Source organism: Nomascus leucogenys, chromosome 5, assembly GCF_006542625.1.
Source record: "Nomascus leucogenys isolate Asia chromosome 5, Asia_NLE_v1, whole genome shotgun sequence".
In the NCBI taxonomy this organism is placed as follows: Eukaryota; Metazoa; Chordata; class Mammalia; order Primates; family Hylobatidae; genus Nomascus; species Nomascus leucogenys.
The window spans coordinates 52,860,247-52,879,230 of NC_044385.1; positions in this window are offsets into that span (position 1 = coordinate 52,860,247).

Below are 18,984 nucleotides of genomic sequence, written 5' to 3' on the forward strand. Positions count from 1 at the left end.
GCTCACGCCTGTAATCCAAACACTTTGGGGAACCGAGGTGGGAGGATCACTTCAGCCCAGGAGTTCAAGACCTGTCTGGGCAATATAGTGAGATCTCGTCTCTAATTAAAAAGAGAAAAAAAAATTTAAGAGAATTAGAAGCAACACATGTAAGGTGGACAGCATAGTACCTAGCACACAGTGGTGTTCAAAGATGGTCACTTCACGTATTATGAACACTGAGGGGATTAGAAATTAATCACAGAGAGGTTTCTACAAGGGAGGACAGAGGGGAAGAGTAATGGAGAAAGATTTCTGGAAGACATGAATTCTCAGCCAAGTCTAAAGCAGGGGAGGGAAGTGGATTGACATGGGGATGGAAGAGGAGGGTGTCAGGAATTTCTGGCAGGAGGCAGGAAGGAATAGACCAAACATAGGCTTGAAGGGGGAAACTGTGAGTCATCAGACTTCAGAATCAATTAGGGTTGTGTGTATGAAGATTCTGCTTATAAATAAGAACACTTGACCCTTGAACAATGAGGGGTTTAGGGGCGCCATCCCCCCCACAATTCAAAATCCATAGAAAAGACTACACATTAGGTACAGTGTACACTGCTTGAGTGATGGGTACACCAAAATCTCAGAAATCACCACTAAAGAACTTATTCGTGTACCCAAACACCACCTGTTCCCCAATAACCTATTGAAATAAAAAAAAATCCATATATAATTTTGACTCCTCTAAACTTAACTACTAATAGTCTACTGTTGACCAGAAGCCTTACCAATAGTCTATTAACACATATTTTGTATGCTATATGTATGATATACTGCATTCATACAATAAAGTAAGTTAGAGAAAAGAAAATCTCGAGGAAGAGAAAATATATTTACTATTCATTAGGCGGAAGTGGATCGTCATGAAGGTCTGCATCCTTGTCGTCTTCATGCTGAGTAGGCCGAGCAGGAGGAGGAAGAGAAGAGATTGGTCTTGCTGTCTCAGGGCGGCAGGGGTGGGAAAAAGTCCTTGAATAAGTGGACTTGTGCAGTTCCAACCAGCTGTAATATGTATGTAAGATTTTACCGAATCCAGATCCTAAAACTAATTCCTATATTCTCTTCAGATCCGCAAGCCTAGATAGGGAGATGACTTCCTCCACTCACAGAGTCCCCCTTTCTGTGCACCTAAAGGAGGAAATGAAAGCTCCGAGAGGCTGAGGGGTGAAGGCCCTGGACCAGGCAGGCGGGGCTGGTGCCCTAAGCCACCTCAGCACACCTACAGCCTGCAGGCGTCTGAGTATCTTCCAAGAAAATAGCCCCCAACCCAGCGTCCATGCTGGGTTCCTCTTCTAGCAACTGCTGCCCCAGACAATCTCTCCTTTCTTTTCAATCCCCACTCTGCACTGAGGCTGTGTCCTCCAACCTGCACAGGCTTCAGATGAACGGCCTGGCCCCTGGCACACACAGAACCCCCAAACCCGACACTGACCCACCCTCCTGCCTGCTGCCGTCTGTGTAGCAGCAAAAGCCCAGCCCCCATGAGGGGCGTGGGGCAGAAGCCGGAAGCAGCTCCTCGGCAGGGGGGCCCTGCCCTCCCCGGTCTCATGCCATCTACTCCTGATTTTTTCAGTGTGGCTGAAGACTCTGGGGTTCCCCGAGACACTTTCAGGGGACCACGAGGTCAAAATATGTTTATAATAATACTGACACACGATTTGTCCTTTTCACGGTGGTGACATTTGCACTGGGGGTGCAAAGGCATTGGTGGGTGAAACTGTTGACACCCACATCAACCAAGTGAGAGTACGAAGTCTAATAGTCATTTTGTTTTCTCCTCACTACACACTCACAGTTTTTTTAAAAGCCATTTTTATTTATGAATATTCTTTATGAAGCAATAGCAATCACTAATTTTATTCCATCTCAACCCTTGAGTACACATCTTTTTAATATTCTGTGTGACTACCTTAGAAGTACACACACGGCATTTTTGCTGAAACGTGATGCTTGTCTCACGGAAGAAACACTTGTGCAATTGTTTGAGCTTTGAGCTGAGCTAGCCACTCCTTTCACAGAACACCATTCTTATCTGAAAAAACAACTGACATGCCACAGTTACTAAGACTTGTGCTTTTGGTAGAAATTGTCTTGAAAATGAACAAAGTGAGCCTGTCACTTTAAGCAAAACAATTGACAGATTTGTGGCCAACGATCAAATTTGAGCTCTCACATGAAAATTAGAATTTTGGAAAATTTGTGTTCACCACCATGAACTTGATAGCATCCCAATATTTAAGATCTTTCCTGATGAGGTCAGTGGTAATAGTAACACATCTGTTTTGGCTTTTTAAAAAAAATTTTGTATAATGAAATGTGTCAACATTTGGAAGATCTTCATAAGTCAGTGAAATAATACTTTCCAAATGTCCAATGCATGATTTACACATGGATAAAAGAATCATTGGAAGCTGTAAAACCACCAGTGTATTTTCATGCATTTCATACAGTACATAAACTCAAGTGTAAAATGTTCGTCGATATGGTTTCAAATTCCACATTGTAAATAATCTTTAAGAAACTACCATTTATTGAGTTTAAGTGTAGTGTCAAAGATAAATAGCCACAATTATCTGAAACAACCATTAAAAACTCCTACCTTTTGCAACTACATATCTGGATGAGGCCAGATTTTCTTCCCATATTTCAACCAAAACAACATATCCTAACAGATTGATTGCAAAAGCAGGTGGTGGGAAAATTCTGCCAGACATTAGAGAGATTTGTAAAGATGTATAACAATGCCACTCATCTCACTGATGTTCTTTTGTTTTGGTAAATGTTACTTTTCATAAAAATATGTTATTTATATTAGTATCTAGTATGTTTATTATTTTCTTTTATTTTTGAGACAGGATCTCACGGTGTCACTCAGGCTGGAGCACAATGGTGCAATCACAACCCACTGCAGTCTCAGCCTCCTGGGCTCAAGCAATTCTTCCACCTCAATCTCCTGAGTAGCTGAGACTACAGGTGCATGCCACCAGCTAATTTCTGTATGTTTTGTAGAGATGAGGTCTTACCCTGTTGCCCAGGCTTGTCTCGAAATCCTGGGCTCACATGATACTCCCACCTCAGCCTCCCAAAGTGCTGGGATTACAGGCATGAGCCACCGTGCCCAGCAATTTTACTTTTTATTTTGTTAGTGACAAGGTCTTTCTCTATCACCCAAGTTGAAGTGCACTGGCAAGATCATGGCTCCCTGCAACCTCAAACTCTTGGGCCCAAGCGATTCTCCTGCCTCAGCCTCCCGAGTACCTGGGATTACAAGCATGCTCCGCCATGGCTAGTTTTTTCCATTTTTTGTGGAGACAAGGTCTCACTATGTTGCCCAGGCTGGTCTCTAACTCCTGGCCTCAAGTGATCCTCCTGCCTTGGCTTGTTTGTTTGTTTGTTTGTTTGTTTGTTTGTTTGTTTTGAGACGGAGTCTCGCTTTGTCGCCCAGGCTGGAGTGCAGTGGCACGATCTTGGCTTACAGCAAGCTCTGCCTCCCAGGTTCACGCCATTCTCCTGCCTCAGCCTCCCGAGTAGCTGGGGCTACAGGCGCTGGCCACTATGCTCCATTAATTTTTTGGTTTTTTTTTTTTTGTTTTTTTGTGTGTTATTTTGTATTTTTTAGTAGAGATGGGGTTTCACCGTATTAGCCAGGATGTTATTCTTAAATTAATTGAAAATAAATATTTAAAATTTTGTTGTCTTAATGTCTAATACAGGAAATACTGTGTTTGAAATTCAACCCAATTAATGAAAGCTCTTAGGGGTCCTTTATAATTTTTAAGACTGTGAAGGGATCTTGAGACCGAAAGTTTGAGAGTCCCTGCTCTAGCTCACTGTTCCTCAACACTATCTCCTTTTTGGGGGCTGGAGCCCTAATGTTTCTCCTGTGTCCGAGTCCCAGGGTTAAGTTTCCAACCCACAATGCCAGACCCAGACTACCCCAGCCCCCTCCAGGGATTCCATTTTGGGGTGGCCCATGAGATCTTCAGTCTGCTGTGTGTCCCACTGTCCTCACCACCTGCCCCTGCCCACACAGACACACACGTGCACATATACATCAAACAATTGATCCTATATGGAGTGAAAATCAAAGTCTTCCTAGTGGCAGCATTTTCATCCTGGGCAAATCAACCTTTTAGGGCTTATCTTCCTCACCAATAATACATGGTTGTTAATACTAAAGTCATCCTTGTTGGGCTGTTGTGAGATTTAAATGAGACATTGGGTGTGTACTAGATATTCTGCACCTGCCAATCTCCTCTCCTCCCTTCCCACCCTGCTCTGTGCTCCTGGAGGCTTCCAGTTGTGTCTGCCAGGAGACTCCAGAGGAAGAAGATTAGAGGGCTAATCACCCTGCTGCATGCATGCATGTGTACACATGCATGCACACACACACGCACACACAGTTTGGCAATGCATCTAAGGGTTGGACAGCCTCGGTCTCATGCAGAGTAACTCCTCCTTTCCTGGTCCCAGCATGCCCAGGGATGGAACTTTGCTCTCCCCAAGGTGCCTTACCCCACTTGTTGGTTTCGTTTAATAGCCACATCTTTGTAAATAGCACTCCCTTAAATTATCCTCGATGGACTTGTCTGAGTATGTCATTTCTTTCCTGCAGCAACATTGACTGATATAGGGTGTGTAATATTATAATCTTGGATGTGTCTGTACCAAAGAAAGACCTGTTTCTTTCTGAGTTAATGTCTTCTATGACCACTGGGCACCCCCACTTCTGAGGGATGCAGGAGAAGATGGGAATTTTATTCCACTCGGCACAGTTTATTCTTAGCACCACTTACGTTCAAGGAACTATTCAGAGAGTTTGCAAAGATGCCCAAGGAATAATTCCTGCTCTGAAAGGGAACAAATGAACATCCTGCACTTTCCCATCTTTGTGCCTTTGCTCACAGTGTGCCCCTCACCCTGAATGTTCTCTTTCCATCAGTCTAAACCCTCCACTATTACCTTCTTAAGAAACCATTCCATATCCCCAAACCATAAATAAAGTCTTTCTCCCCCAAACACTTCTTTTAAAGCACTTATCTGGTTTTAGCTTGTATTATTCCATTTGGTTCAACACACGTTTATCTGGTGCTTATTTTATGCCAAGCCCTAGGCCAGATGCTGAAAAGTGCAAGGAAAAATATTACACAGTTACCACCCTAAGGGAGCTCGCTCTCCAGCTGGGGAGACAGAAACATAAATACTTATGATGCAAAGGGAGAGAGGTCGTAACAGAAGTTTGTATAGAACTCTACAGGTTTTAGTTAAGGGAAACACTGTGGAAGCATCTATATAAATGTGGGGCAATCAAGAATATTAGAAGGATGGCACTACACTGTCAGGTATAGATTAGGGGAGGCCAGAAGCTTTAGCCTAACAGAAGTCCAGCACACAGGCACATCCGACATGGCACAGAGCATACAAGCAACCACGGGGCAAGCGTGAGGCTGTGCTCTTGTTTCCCTGCTACATCTATTGATGGCCTGCAGGGGTGGTATAGGACCATTTGAAATGATGTGAATTCAAGATATCCTTCTCTCCACAGCTGCACAAGGTCTTGTAAACTCACTACCACAATGAAGAGGATCAGGGAGAGGGAGAAGACATTTCAAAGACTGAGCATTTACCCCCCAAAAGAATGAGTCATTGTTTTCTGACAAGATGGCCAATGAGCATGGGCTACTGGCTCCCACCTCCAAAATTAATCTTGGGGAAACCACAGCGGAGAAAATATACCATGGATCTGATGATCCAAAGATAAAACAGTGAGAAATTCCAGGAAGACCAAAGGCTTCTGAAGACGGAGATCCAGTGTGTGTGGAGGAGACAGGTGGGTGGATGCATGGGAATAGAAAAGGGAGAAGCCCCAGTGGGATATTAGTTGCTCTAAAGTTGTGGTCTTGTACCCCCTCTACACACAAACACGCACACACACACACACACACACACAAGGTGACCATTGTCTATCTAGAACAAGCAGCATCATAACCAAGTCCTCAGAGATTCCAAGAATATAATCAGAGAAAACCAAAAAGCCTATTAGGATAAGAGCTAATGGAACCAGAAATGGACTTCTGTCTGCCCTTGGGTATTCGTTCATCCATCCTACATCCCCTGCTGCCCCTTTAACCCCGAAGGCTGCTGGATCTACTAAAGGGATGGCCACCTCCCAAGTCTGCTTCTTTGAAAGGAAAATACTGGACAGAGGGGTTGCACAGTAAGAAAGTAGCATCTAAAAGGCATCCTAAATTGGGAAGGGGGATAGCAGGTTGCTGGAACATATCAAGAGGGTTTCTGCAGAACCAGGGGCTCTCTGGCTTGGAGCTCATTCCCTCCCCTCTTATTTAAATTCAGCAGGAAGTAATACGCTAAGATGTCAGATGCTCCTTCACTACACATTACTGCACAGAATAACTGACAGCCCCAAGGGAACATAAGTTTACAGGCCAAATTAATTTGACCTCAAGGAATAAAACCACTTTAAAAGAAAGGCAACAAACTGAACAACACACATCCCATGAACCGGGATAATTGAGACAGATGCACCAAGATTTTAAACAAGCATAATAAATATTCTCAACAAAAGAGATGATACTAAAATATGGAACAGGTAGAATAAATTATAAAAAGGAAACAAATAGAAATATTGTATATGAATGATTTGAAACAAACAGAAGGGATAAATAACCGGATGGACATCCCTGAAAGCAGAATTTCTAAGCTGAAAGATCATGTTGAGATATTCCCCTGCAGGGCAGCAGCAGCAGATGAAAAGATAGAAAATTTGAAAGAAAGGCTAAGAATGTTGTGGCCTACATTTACTTATGATATGGTTATAAGGAAACTGAGGTGCTAATATCCAAACAATGAGATTCCCAGGAGGTGAGGAAAAACATGAAGGGGGGGAAACATTTGAAGAAATAAGAATAAAAGACAAAAGACTTCAGATTGAAAGGACTTATACAGTGCCAAGAACAATAAAGAAAAACCCACACCTAGATTACTTCAGGGAAACTAAGAATGTTAAACATACAGAAGAAGGCCAGGAGTGCTGGCTCACGCCTGTAATCCCAAAACTTTGGGAGGCTGAGGCAGACAGATCACTTGAGGAGAGGAGTTCGAGACCAGCCTGGCCAACATAGCAAAACCCCGTCTCCACTAAAAGTACAAAAATTAGCTGAGTGTGGTGGCACACGCCTGTAATCCCAGCTGCTTGGGAGGTGGAGGCATGAGAATCACCTGAACCCGGGAGGCAGAGGTTGCAGGGAGCCAAGATCAAGCCATTGCACTGCAGCCTGGGCAACAGAGCAAGACTCTGTCTCGAAAAAAAAAAATCAGAAGAAAATTCTAAAAGTTGCCAGAAAGATAAAACAGTCACCTAAAAAAAGTAAAGAATCATAATTTATCAGATTTCTGAAGAGTATGTTGGGCATAGGAAAACATGGAAAAAAATATGTTTGAAGTATTAAAGGAAAAAGAACATTGAACCTAGAATTTCATATCCAGCCAAATTGTCACTTACATGCAAGAACGCCATGAACATATTTCCAGGAATATGAGGCCTCAGAAAGTTGCCACACAAAATCCCAATTTGAAAACACTCTTGGAAGTGTACCCAATAAAAAGAGAAATAAATTCAGGAAAGTGCTGAGAGAGAAATATGATGGAAGAATGGTCAAATTACTTGGTAAAAATTATTGTGTAAAAAAAAAAGCAAGGATCAAAGAAAATATAAGGAAAAAGCATATCCAAATAACAAAAAGAAAAAATAGAAACAGAAAAACCCATAAACCAGGTCTCCACCTACACTAAAGTGTACCTGTCAGGATGTTTAGTTGTACATGCATCCGGGCTTGCCCTCACACAGGTCTGTGCGGTGCCCCCGCGGAGCACACCTCCTTGCCCTGTCTGTGTGGACCTGTGCATTGGGTTTATATCAAATATGGAGGTTTCTTTAGTCCTTGCCTGGTTTGCTCCCCCCTCTGTTCTAACCCCTCAAAACTAAAATTGTAGACATTATCAAGACAAATAAACATAATTATAAGTTTTGGATTAAAGGCAGCCACCATAATAAAAAAGTAGAAGATAAAACTTTTAAATAAGTATAAGAAAATTTGATCTATCCAATAGCAACCATAAAGAAAACAAATAAAAAATAAAATGAATACAGAATAAAAATAAAATATAAAATAACATAGCAGAAATAACTCCTTAATTAATAGAATTACAATACCCATACAGGGATTTAGTGCATCAATTAAAACACAGAGGCTCTGTCCAAAATTAAAACAGTATGGTACTGCTGCACTAATAGGCAGACTAATAAAGCAGGAGATAAAGAAATAGACGAAGTCCATAAGAAACATATTATATGAAAAAAGTATCATATCAAGTCACCGGAGAAAAGACGTACTTTAAAATAAATAATGCTAAGGCAATTGGATAACTATTTGGAAAAGGATAAAATTGGAACCATACCTCACACCCTATCCAAGAATAAACTGCAAATAGATCAGATGTGTGATGCATACATGAAATCACATAGGATTAATGGAAAACAGGGTGCTATGGTTTGGCTATTTGACCCCTCCGAATCTCATGTTAAAATCTGATCCTCAATGTTGGAGGGGGCGCCTACTGGAAGGTGTTTTGAGTCATGGGGCGGATCTCATAAATGGCTTGATGCCTCCTCACCGTAATGAGTGAGTTATCACTCTATTAGTTCCTGAGACACCTGGTTGTTAACAAGAGCCTGGCACCTTCCTCCTCTCTTGATTCTTCTCTCTCTTGCCTCCACTCTCATCATGTGATTCCTGCACAAGCTGGCTCGCCCCTGCCTTCTGCTGTGAGTGGACACAGCTTGAAGCTCTCACCAGAAGTAGATGCTGGCACCATGCTTCTTCTAAAAAGCCTGCAGAATCGTGAGTGAAATAAACCTCTTTTCTTTATAAATTACCCAGAAATTACCCAGCCTTGGTATTCCTTTATAATAACACGGACTAGGACACAGGTGAGTTATCTCATAATCTGGCTTATTAAAAAGTCTTATTATGACTCCCAATTCAGAATCAATAAAAGACAATATTGATTAATACAACTACATTAAAAAAACTTTTACATGGCTGAAATCACCAAAAACACAGTCAAAAAACACATTATATAATGGGAAAATATTAGCAATTGGCAATGCATATCATAGATAAAGGTTTAACATCCCTGTTACACAAACACTCATAAAAATCAAGGAAACAAAGAAAGATGTAAAAGTCTTCCGTAAATATATAAAAAGAGCATCAGAATAAGAGAAATGCTAATTAAAATCACATAGATACCATCTTGCAACTACAAGATTGGCAAAATTTCAAAAGCTTCACAAAGCATTCTGTTGACAGGATATGGAAAAATTGGCACTTAATTTCAATGCTGGTGGGAATGCAAAATGGTAGAACTCTACAGAAGGGATTTGGCAATATTTAATATAATATCTAATATCTGGCAGTATCGAACACAACTATGTATGGATTTAACCTTTCATCCAATAAATAATAATATATTAATTTACTTTGAAGATCCATATCCTAAAATGTGAAACAAAATATGTACAAGATCATTCATGGTACACGTTGAGTATCCCTTAGCTGAAATGCTTGGGAACAGAAGTGTTTCCAATTTCAGATATTTTTTGGATTTTGTAATATTTGCATATAAATAATGAACTATCTTGGGCATCAGACCCAAATCTAAATATAATATTCATTTATGTTTTATATATACCCTATACATGTAGCCTGAAGTTAACTTTATACAATATTTTTAATAATTTTGTGCATGAAACAAGGTTTTAACTGCATTTTGACTGTGACCCATGAAACAAAGTCTGGTGTGAGATTTTCCACTCGTGGCATCATGTCAGCACTCAAAAAGTTTTGGATTTTGGAGCATTTTGAATTTCAGATGTTTTAATTAAGATTCTCAACTTACAGTATTATTTATAAGGACAAAATATTGGGAAGAATCTGTTATGCATATATGAATGATAGACTGGTAGAATAAGTCATTGCATATCCATTCAAAGGCATAATACACAGTTATAAAAATGAGAAATAGCTCTGTAAATTGATGTGAAGTGATTGCCAGGATATTTTAAAGTAAAAATCATAGATAAAGTAAAAATCATAGTTATATTTTTGTATGAAAGAAAGTAAAATAAGAATATATTCCCATTTTTGCAAAAGAAACATAGGAAGGATAAATCAGAAGCCAGGGAAATTGGTTTCTGGCAGGGAGTGAGTTGAAACAAGAAAAAAATGCTAAGAAAGGGGAACAGTTCTCTAAATGTACCTTTTGTTTAGTTTTACCTTTTGACCCACCAAATATTTTACTATACATGAATATAAAATTAAATCATCAAATGTTTTCCTCATGTTTGATGAGGAAAATTGTATAAACAGAAACAAATGAATTTATCTATATACCTTTGGTATTTGACAATGTGTCTATACAGAAGGGAAACATCAATCCAAGTAACTCTTTTTTTTTAACTTTGCATATAATGTAGTTTATTTATATATATATTTTTTATTATACTTTAAGTTCTAGGGTACATGTGCACAACGTGCATGTTTGTTACATATGTATACATGTGCCATGTTGGTGTGCTGCACCCATTAACTCGTCATTTGCATTAGGTATATCTCCTAATGCTATCCCTCCCCCCAGTCCAAGTAACTCTTGAACATAGTATTTGAACTGTACATTCTCAGACGGACATGTTCTAAATAAAATAAGAACTGCAAAGAAAGTTTGAACTTTGTTTTGTTTTGGTAATGATATACAATGACAATTCCCAAACTATTTTGGCAAATGACTATATATGCTGATGTTGTTGAGGACCAGGGAGGCTAAGAACCTTTTGGAGAGAATCACCGTGGAAGAATGAGATACAAATAAGGAAACGAAAAAGAAAAGGAAAACTCCTGTAGTATTAGATTGAAGTTAGAAGTGTTTAGTAAGTACTCGTTACTTTTTTTAGGCATTTATTTTTCTCCAATCTTACTGAGTTATAACCGGCATACACTAAACTCCATATTTAAATGTAGTTTGTTGAGTTTTGACCATTTTACATTCAAAAAAATTGCGATGAAAACGACAACAAACATTTCCATCACTTCCAAAAACTTATTTGTGTTCTTCAACATCCATGCCTGCCTCCACCTCCATTTGTAAGCAACCACTAATCTACTTTCTGTCATTATAAATTAGTGTGTATTTTCCAGAATTTTATATAAATGAAATTATATGGTATGTGCTATTTTTTGCCTGGCTTTTTTTTTTTTTACTAAATATAATGATTTCAGATTCATCTAGGTTATGTATCAAAGTTCATTCCTTTTTATTGTTTTTATTTCCAGGATTGGAATGGCTCTGTTACTAGGTTCATATACATTTATAATTACTATGTCTTCTGGATGAACTGTCCCTTTTATCATTATGAAATGTCCTTCTTTATCTCTAGTGATACTCTTTGTCTTGAAATCTATTTTAGCTAATTTAAAAATAGCCATTCTAGGCTTCTTATGCTTATTATTTGCCTGGTATATATTTACTTCAAACCTATCTGTGCCTTTGCATTTGAAGTATGTCATTTGATGGCAGCACATAATAACGACTTGCCTTTTTATTCACTCTGTCAATCCCGGACTTTTAATTGAAGGGTTTAGATCATCAGCATTTAATGTACTTATTCATATTGTTGGATTTAGTTCTACCACTTTACTCTTTGATTTCCATTTGTCTCTTCTTTTTTTATTTGTTTTTCTTCTTTTGAGACAGTGTCTTGTTCTGTCACCTGGACTGAAGTGCAGTGTCACCATATAGCTCACTATAGCCTCAAACTCCTGAGCTCAAGTGATCTTCCCCCCTCAGCCTCCTGAGTAGCTGGGACTACAAGCACATGCCATCATGCCTGGCTAATTTTTTTTTCTTAATTTTTTGTAGAGATGGAGTCTTGCTATGCTGACCAGGCTGGTCTCAAACTCCTGGGCTCAAGCGATCCTCCTGCCTTGGCCTACCAAAGCCCTGGGATTATAGGCATGAACCACTGCACCCAGCCTCCCTCTATTTGCTTTCCTATATGCCCCTTTTTCAGCCTTCTTTTGGGTTACTTAAATAATTTTTAGTATTCTCTTTAAATTTATCATTAGCATTGTGGCTAAATCTGTTTGTATTATTTTTTAGTGGTTGCTTTAGAGATTATTCTCTCTACATATATATGTATATATTCACATTCAAGTAAAATATAGAAGCTTTGCAACCACATAAAAGTCCTTTAATATTCCCTTCAAATGACCTATATGTTATAATTGTCATTTGACTATATCCTCACACATTAAAAACTCCACCAGCTAATGTCATAAATTTTGCTTCCAATGGTCATAGGTGTTTTTTAAAACTTTTTTAAAAAGTCTCTTATATTTACCCAGATATTTACCACTTCTGTTGCTCTTCCTTCATTCCCTAAAATCCAACTTTCTTTTGTTGTCATTATCTTTTAGCCTCTGATGAATTTCCTTTATCATTTATTACAGAAAATGTATTCTGGTAACAAATTATCTCGCTTTTCCTGCATCTGAGAGTAGCTCTATTTTGACTTCACACCTGCAGGATATTTCTGCTGGATGTAGAATCCTGAGTTGGCAGTTCCTTCTTTTAGTACTTTAGAGATGTTGATCCCATCTTCTGACCTTCATGGGACAAGAAGAAACCTGCAGCCCTCAGAACTTGTGTTCCCCTATATGTAATGTGTAGCTTTTCCTCTAGCAGCTTTAAAGAGTCTTTCTTTGCTTTGATTTTCACCATTTTGACTATGAGATTAGGTGAGGCTTTCCTTGAGTTTATCCTGTTTGTGGTTTACTGAGCTTCTTGAATCTTAAATCTACAAACATGGAATAATATTAAAATGCAAGAAGATGTTAATAGAAGCATGGAGCAGACACAGTGACCACCCAAAGGAGGAGCAGTCACTTCTACCAAAGAGGGGAAGGGGAATGGATGCCAGGAATGTATGAGACATAGAGTATGAGACAGGCAGTCTAGGCACAGGGGACAATGTGAGAAAAACTATGAGATATGACAAATACAAAACCCAGTTCCCCATTCTCCACTTCTCTCTCATGTCACGTCACTTTTTTTTTTTTTAACAGCTGGTTTTGTTTTGTAACATTCTTAATGACATCTTTGGGACAGGCACATTTTCTAACTCTGCCTTGTCTTTTTAAGGACAAAAATAGCATTTCTCACTTTCCTTGTATCTTTTGAGGATGTCTAACACAAGGCTTTTCAAATTTAAATAAACAAACAAAAAAAAACAACAACCTGCTCTTTGGACAGCATGTGGGAGGCTAATGCTGGTTGTAGCTCTATGAAAATGAAGTGATAGAACCAAGAAACTCAGCTTTCACTGTTAAAACAGCACAAAAGCTGCCTCTTTAGACAGAACAAGTTAATTGATTGAAACAGTTTGAGACTCTCAAATAATAGTAAAAATTTCATTTTATTACCCAAATGTACACCTATTAAAATTAACCCTCCAAACCTTAGATGATCATCCAGAATTAATTACTACATTTAAGGGACTAAAATTGAGTGCTTTGTTGGTTTCTCCAGAAAATTCACATATTATTACTTTACAATTCATGTTGTAATAATTTTTATTAAAATTGGTAAATGAAAATGGAATGATATTACATCCAAGTTTATAGGACCGTAGAATCAGAGTCACTAATCTTTTTTCTCCTTTAAAATTACAATTGTCAATTTAAAATACATACATATGTAGAACTTAATCATTTATTTTAAAAAGAAAAGCATGAAACCAAAATGAGTTAGTATTTACAATTTTGTTGAGATTGTATCAAACCCACAATCAAAGTTGTAGAATGTAGAGAGCAAGATAAAAAACAACAACAACAACAACAACAAAAAAAAAACCTGGTTAGCGTCATCCTCAAACTTCAGCTGGGAGTAGCGTGCACCATTGGTACAAAAAGCTGGGAGTTGCAAGACAAAGATTGGAACATTTGTCAGAAGTCCTCCTGCATCCACTAATTCCCAGCACAGACAAGTGGCCCTGGGAGCCCACAATTCAGTCCACGGCATTTCCTCCCACAGTCCACCTCTTTGGAAAAGCCTCACCAAAGGTAGTCTGCAGTCTGGGGGGTGGGTGTGAAGCATTTAGTAAAACACAACCCATCTGTGAGATTCCTGCTATTTACTCAGACCCTGGGCACTCAGTGCACCTCCACACAAAACAGGGAGTGCGTCAGGAATGTGCCTCACTTTGGAGGCAGCACCTCCTCTCTCCTCTGGAGGAAACAACGCAGTGGAGACTAAGGGAGCAGAGATCCCCAGACCCCAAAACATGCCCATCCATGCTGGAGGCAGGAACTGCGAGCTCTTGCCACAGACTTCTATATTTCTTTTATTCCATCTCTCAACATCCCTTTTTTTCTGGCCCCTCGGCATTTTCCAGCGGTCTGCTCTGCCTGTCTTCCTCCCCCATCTTCATTTTTATTTTCTATTTATCTCATTGAGATCCTTCTAGCAAACGAGGTTCTTCTGGCCAGGTGGGACCTTCCAGGACTTCCCCTGGCTCTCTCTCCCACTCTAGATAAATCCACCCACCTGCCATGCTCCCTTCGTCTCCTCCTCAAGCCATCCCAAGCACAGTGACTGGCGGCGCCTTAGGAAATCCTCCAAACAGAGAGGGAGTGGGGCAGTGTTCATGTGCCCCTGTCAGTATCACCTCTGAGCTAGGAGGGGATGGTCAATTCTTGAGCAGAGTCTACCAGAAACCCTGGCTCCACCGCATCCCTCCACGGGCAGGAATCGGCCCTTGGGACGTTTCCTGACAGTTCTGACAGGCCTCAAGGAGATAATGAATGCCTCGCAGCTGCCTCTAATAGGGAAGGTGCTGGAAGGTGGGGGAACAGGGAGGGAAGTGTGTAAATTTGCAAAAAGTTATAAAGCAGTAGGAGAGAGCAGGCAGGGAATTGAATGAGAATCTTACTGAACAAATTTTGCTTGGAATCTCCTCAAGGGCTAGTCGGAGGAAACCAAAGGCAAGCTTAGAAACACCACAGAGCTGGGTTTGTGGACGTCTCTGCAATGGACGTAACTTCTGGAAAGAAGATGAAAGCTGGAGAGAGGCAGAGTCTCTGTCCCTGGTCTGGAATCCTGAGATGTGGGTCCTTGAACCTTGCTAGCTCCCGCGCAGGGCCGGGGGACTGTCTAAGGTTACAGGTGCCCAGTTTCTGGGGCCAGGCAAGAGGAGGGCAGCTTCTGAAAAAGTGGTTTCTGACAAAAAGGCAGACAGATAGACAGACAGACAGACAGATGGACGGGTCTCCTTCTTTCCCAGACATCCCCATGATTGTCTGGGCAGACAGATGGGCCTTTCCTCTGGGCTTTATAGATTAATGCATCCTTCTTATCAATTATGGAGACAAGAAAGTGTAATTTTCTCCCCATGTTTATACTGTTCAGGATTAATCTGGCTGTAAATGGATAATCTGTCAGCTTTCTGAGACACTGAAGTGGGGAGGGGGTGGGGCAGGAAATGGGGAAGAGATTTACCAGCGGGTAATGCCATCTGCTTTATTAGGTTGTTTTATAAACCTGACATTCAATTTGTTCTGGAGGACTTGGTGACGGATTATTCTGTAAACTCCCAAATAATTACAATAACCAGAGAAAGGGAGAAAAGGGGAGAGGGAGGTGGGTTTGGGGGAGTAAGGGTATGCTGCACGTTCGTGAGTAATGGTTCCAAGGGCAACATCCATCCCCAGCTATTACCAAGGGTGGCTGAGAAAGGCTGGGCCTTAGAGGCAGGGGATTGACAAAAAGGGCCCTGACAGCCCTTCCACTCTGGATCTCATATAATGTCCCTTTGTTTTCAAACCTTCAGATACCTTGTTCCCCACAAGATGGTGAATTCAAGTAAGCAGGGATTGTGTTATCATATTTTTATACTTAAATATGCATATCATATTCTTTCTCCTGTTCATGGGTCTAAATCCTGCTTCTCTCCTTACTAGCACATGAACTTGAGTAAGTTACTTAAACTCTGCCTCGGTTTCTTTGATGGTCGAATTAGGACAATAATAGAACTTACCTCCTGTGGCTGCAGTGAGGATCAAATTAGTTCCTATATGTAAAGCACTTAAAAAAGTGCTTGGCACACACTGAATGCTAGATAAACTATTTGCTGTATTCTCATTATTTGTATGTTTATTCCACAGTGCAGAGCCCAGTGCTGATGAGATAGATGGTACACTCTCAGCAGATCTCTGATGGTTGAATCTGAAAAATCGTACTGGTAGAATCGGAATCTCAGAGCTGATGGGCCCTTGGCAACCACAGGGCCTACCCCTCTTCTCCACCCTCAGCTTAAACAAGGGGCTCCCTCTAACACCGATGCCTCATTCCATCATCGGACTTTTCCCACGACTCCTCAGATAGTCCTCACAAAGCCAAAGCCTGCCCTTCCCTAGTACAGCCCTCCAAAGAGTTACAGCTGCTTGCCTCCTGGGTTTGCAAAGGGAGACGGGGAGAGCCCCTCCACTAAAGCACAGCCTCGATTATGAGCTCTGAGAGCTCATTTTTCAGCAGAATGCTATTCAATTACCCGTGCACGTTTATCTTTTAAATTCCTGAATACTGCCTTCTGTGGCTCTATGTAATCTTATTTGTGCTTGAGTTGGGACAGGGATAGCTAGAGAAAAGAGGACCCCATAGTGCATGTCCCAAGACCCACCTACTTGACACCTGTCTTCGTACCCTCAGGGACCATGCTCTGAGCTACAAGTATGTGATCATGGCATCCCATGCAGGGAGAAAGAAGGAGAGGGGTTGAGAATCCCTGCTGCCTGCCTTCTTTTTTTTTTTTTGCAAGACCGAGTCTCGCTCTGTCACCAGGCTCAGGCTGGAATGCAGTGGTGGGATCTCGGCTCCCTGCAACCTCGCCTCCCAGATTCCAGCGATTCTCCTGCCTCAACCTCCCAAGTAGCTGGGACTACAGGCACCCGCCACCACACCCAGCTAATTTTTGTATTTTTAGTAGAGATGGGGTTTCTCCATGTTGGCCAAGATGGTCTCGATCTCTTGACCTTGTGATCCGCCCGCCATGGCCTCCCAAAGTGCTGGGATTACAGGCGTGAGCCACCGCGCCCAGCCTGCCGGCACTTTCTGATGAGCTCTGTGCCTTTCCAAGGACAGTAATCTGTTACCCTGGTTGGCCACCGGGTACTGAGGCTCAGGGAATGAAACCACTTACTCTGTGGCTTGCTACAAAGAAAATGTCTGTGCCATGGGCTCCAGTTGAATAGAATACCCCCTAACATCTCAGAGTGCATTCTTGACCATCATGCTATGAATTGTGTAAATATAACATAAATCAAAACTATGACCCCTCTTTCAGTGGAAGAAACATGCGTCGTGAGGATAAGTCATTTGCTTCGTACAGTCATACATGGAGTTAAGGCTTAGAGGGTGTCATAGGCTGCAGTTGTGCTGCCTGTCCGGAACTGAGCTCCCTACTTCTTCTAGTAAAAGATTTCTGTGGGGAATCCATTGCCAGTGGTCTGGATGGCATGGCCACTGCCCCTCTTCAGGGATATGCACGAGACCCTGGCCTGGCCAATCAGAATACCTCGTGCCCTTGGTCACAGTGATTGGGTTCAGGTGGTCATGTGACCCAAACCCAGCTAATCAGATCTTCCTATAGGACTTTTCTGCCAAAGCTAGTGGGAAAGGAGCTTTATTCTTCCTGGGGTTGGTTGCTAATTGGTAGGATGTGAGCCTTAGGCTACTACCCAGCCATGCCTAAAGCCAGACCTACACTCTGGACTTTCCACTTAGATTACTGAAAATATTCCCTTCGTGCTTGGTAATATGAGGCTACAACTATTTACTTTATAGCCTCATTAATATAGGCTATAATTGGCATCTCCTCCCCATCTTCAAACTTCATCTTGCAAATTAAAGGTGTTTATCAGGAAAGGCCTGGGAGCTGGGGTGGTCTCCTGCATCTCAACAGATGCTGAATTATACAGCTTTGTAGGACCCTCCCGGTTTCCAAATGCTTCCCTTGTACGAAAACCCCCTTTCCTATTATTATCCCTGTGTGTGCTGACACATGAGTTTGTAAAGTTTCTCCTATCCCCCGCCCCCCCACACCTCCTGCAAAGACTTCTGTCTCTATCAGTAATTGTAAACTCCTGAGGGTAGGGCAAGCAACCATTCCTAGGTCGTCTTTGTCTCCATCAGTTCCTGGTCCAAAGCTCTCAAGTCTCTGATGTGGCTTCTGGTGGTTTGAGGGTATCGGAGTGTTTATGTGTACATGAATGTGTAATTGAAGAGATGGGGGATTGAAGAGGAAAGAACTGCCAAAAAGCATAAACGCTGTGCCAGAAACAGAGAGAGAGAGAGAGAGAGAGAGAATAAAGATCTGAGCACAGAGGCCTCCTTGAGTTTGCAGCATCTGGGAGGCTCTGCTCAGTAAGTTCAGCTGTGTCCCTGTGTCCAAATTCCCCTCTTCTTTCGAGGACACCAGTCGCATTGAATTAGGGCTCTCCCACCCTATCCCAGGATGACTTGCTTTTTTTTTTTCATTGTTGCCATTACCTTTATTTATTTATTATTATCTTAACCAGTTTTACATCTGCAAAGACCCTATTTCCAAATAAGGTAGATGGAAGACGAGACTTGAGCATATATTTTGTGGGGGGACATAGTCTAACCCATAACACCAGGTCTCCACCTACATTAAAGTGTATCTGTGAGGACGCTTCGTTGTACATGCATCCGGGCTTGCCCTCACACAGGTCTGTGCGGTGTCCCTGCGGAGCACACCTCCATGCCCTGTCTGTGTGGACCTGTGCATTGGGTTTC